Source organism: Tasmannia lanceolata, unplaced genomic scaffold (assembly GCF_043159265.1).
Source record: "Tasmannia lanceolata isolate RefF3 unplaced genomic scaffold, GAP_Taslan_0.1 ptg000019l, whole genome shotgun sequence".
In the NCBI taxonomy this organism is placed as follows: domain Eukaryota; kingdom Viridiplantae; phylum Streptophyta; class Magnoliopsida; order Canellales; family Winteraceae; genus Tasmannia; species Tasmannia lanceolata.
In genome coordinates, this window is record NW_027518696.1 from 20,726,170 (window position 1) to 20,729,393 (window position 3,224).

General features: G+C 38.2%; 1 pseudogene; it reads left to right on the forward strand.

The window, feature by feature from the left end:
* The first annotated feature begins 661 nt into the window (after nt 1-661).
* On the forward strand, nt 662-1,294 carry LOC143852402 (secreted RxLR effector protein 161 pseudogene; annotated as a pseudogene).
* Nucleotides 1,295-3,224: the final 1,930 nt, after the last annotated feature.

Genomic DNA, 3,224 nt, shown 5'->3' on the forward strand with positions numbered 1-3,224 from the left:
CTAAGGAAACAAAGGGTTATATGTTTTATAACCCTGGTGAGCAAAACTGTTTTGTGAGCCGAAATGCCGCATTCTTAGAAGAAGAGTTCGTTCAAGATGCGAGCGGAAATGATATGATTGCCTCAGAAGTGCAATCCAAAAATCTAATAGAGAGATATGAAGAAGTTGAGGAAGTACCCACTAAACCTATTCCAACACTCCGACGTAGTAGTAGGGAGGTCAAACAACCTGATAGACTTGTCTACTTGGGTGAAGTGAATATAGAAGATACAGATCCCCTTAATTACAAAGAGATGATGTTAGACATCGATGAGGGAACGTGGATGGATGCTATGATTTTTTATGTAGTTGGAACCTTCATTTTGATCAAGCAGTCAAAGAGTTTTGCTTCTGTCAAAACGTGGATGAGGCTTGTGTTTACAAGAAGGTCAGTGGGAGCGTGATAATATTCTTGGTTATTTATGTAGATGATATCCTACTCATTAGGAATGATGTAGGAATGTTATCAAGTACAAAGTTATGGTTTTCAAGCGCATTTGCTATGAAAGATTTGGGAGAAGCTTCATACATTCTAGGACTTAAATTGTTTAGGGACCATAATAATAGGAAGCTTGGGCTATCATAAGAAACTTACATAGATAAGATATTGGCGAGGTACAACATGACAGATTCCAAGAAGGGATTAGTTCCTTTCAGGCATGGAATCAGTTTATCCAAGAAGATGTCTCCCAAGACACCTGAGGATAAGCAGGCTATGAACAACATTCTGTACGCTTCGGCTGTGGGAAGTCTTATGTATGCAATGTTATGTACAAGTCCAGATATCTGTCACTCTGTAAGTATGATTAGCAAATATCAGGCGGACCCAGGTCTAGAGCATTGGACAGCAGTTAAACATATTTTTAAGTATCTTAGGAGAACTAAGCATTATTGTTTAATTTACAGTGCAAACGAGTTAATCATTTCTGGTTTTACCAACGCAGACTTTCAGTATGACGTTGATGACATGAAATCATCATCGAGTTTTGTGTTCACCTTAGCGAATGTGACAGTGTCATGGAGAAGTTTCAAGCAAGACACCACAGCAGATTCTATGACTGAGGCTGAGTACATCACTGCGAGTGAAGCAACAAAGGAGGCATTATGGCTGCGAAAGGTTTTGGACAACCTTGGAGTCGAACCCTCTGTTGAGAGACCCATTACACTGTATTGTGATAACAACGGAGCAATTGCTCAAGCCAAGGAACAAAGGCTCATCAGAAGTCCAAGCATGTACTTCGAAAGTATCATGTGATACGAGAGATCATTGACAGAGGGGATGTGACTATTGCAAAGGTTGCTTCAGTGGATAACATGACAGACCCTTTTACCAAGCCTCTTAATCAAAAGGTGTTTGACAGGCATGTTGAGGGGATGTGTCTGAGATATATGCATAAGTAGCTTTGAGGGCAAGTGGGAGACTGTTAGAGTTGGTGCCCTAAAGCCGAGTATATTTCTCATGTTAACCAATAAAAGTTTCTTTTCATGACAAATTATGGGTACTAAAAGTTAAATATGTGTGATATATTACTTGTCATTGACACATATTTGTCCTTAGGTAGCAAAGTAGGAAACCCATGCTCATGGATTCACAGATTCTAGGGATCAAAGAAATATGGGATTTCGGTTCTTTGTAGACCTTAGTAGTTCCTAGTTGGGGTTGAGGTTGGACACCTCTTCCTGTACACAACTAGCGTTTATCTTGCCGACATGCACGTGATGTGGAGTGCCTTATCTCAATCACTTGGTGAACCCTAAGCAAGATAGAATGGGTACGTAAATGAGATTGCGTACTAAACAAGATCACATTAGAGTAGCTTGTGGACAAGAGATAATTGAGCTATTCTACCAGACAGGACCCTTTACATGTCCTTTGACCTGAGGGGTCATATTGGTCTGTTGGCGAGTCTCTCATTTTTGGTCTATTTAACCGTGATTCTATTGGAGTCATAAGAGGATAATATTGGAGTGTTGGACAAGCCTTCGAGGTCAATAGTGATACCCAACATGGAATTCTCCACCTATTTTATAGGACAACATCTACGGTTTTGGTCAGAGCAGTAGGCCTAGAAAAACACCTGGCAGGTGGAATTGATAAAGTGTTTATCAAAATGATTTCACAAAATTAGTTTTGAAATATTTTAGCAAATGCATTTGCTGGCCGACACTGTTTGATTGAAAGGTATACCATGAGTGAGCCCACGGGGTAGTTAATGTCCACTCCTCGTAGGACTCAACTCAGTAGATGTGGACTTTGAGAAAAGACTTGCACATTTGATGTGATTAGGGGTATGATGATTTGACGGTTATCTTCTGGGTTACGTCTCGATGGAGGCCACTGACTCAATGCGATTGTAGCATTAGCTATGGGGCAATAATCGCAGTGGGTCCCATTTGTGGGTTCTGCAGGATTTACCGTTAAATCCCTGCTACGATCCGAGTCAGAACTCAAATGACCCATTTACATCTATTTGATAGGAGTCCCGCATTTATTGGTTCACACACATGAATTATTTTTATGGCATTTGATGCAAATGGAAAGATTTACATAGTTCTAATGGTGCATACACACCATAGGAGAATGGGAATACCAATTTAGTTAAATGTTAACTAAAGGGTATTTTGGGAATTATAAAAAAATGGACGGGGTTTTTACCACATTGGATGTGAGGAAATATGTTTATTTAATTAAAAATTTAATAAACAATTGTAAGTTTAGCTTATAGACTCATTTTACTTAAACCGTCATAACTTACTGACCTCTTTGACAAAATTAATATGTAAGTACCCGTTTCGAAGAATTTTGAGATATATATAACTTTGTAGTTTATGATTTTTTCTAATTCAGTCATTTACTTGTCCAAAAATGAAGTCGAAATTTGACATACAACATTATAGTGGGAAAGTAGAAAAAGGAAAGAGTGTAGAAGATATTTTAGGGATTGTTTTTATCCAATAAAGCAACCCACGTTTTCACTTGGAAAAACGCCCAATTTAGGGCTTTCTAAACGTCCAAGAATTTTTAAAAACATTCCCCACATTGTTTGGTTTCTATTTTGAAAAGAGGAAACTAGCTTGTTTCCAAATTGAAAGCTCCCAATTTTGACTAGTTTCCTTATTTTTAAGAATTCTCTAGAAACTTTGGATTGTAACAAAGGCAAATCAAATATCTATAAATACAAGAC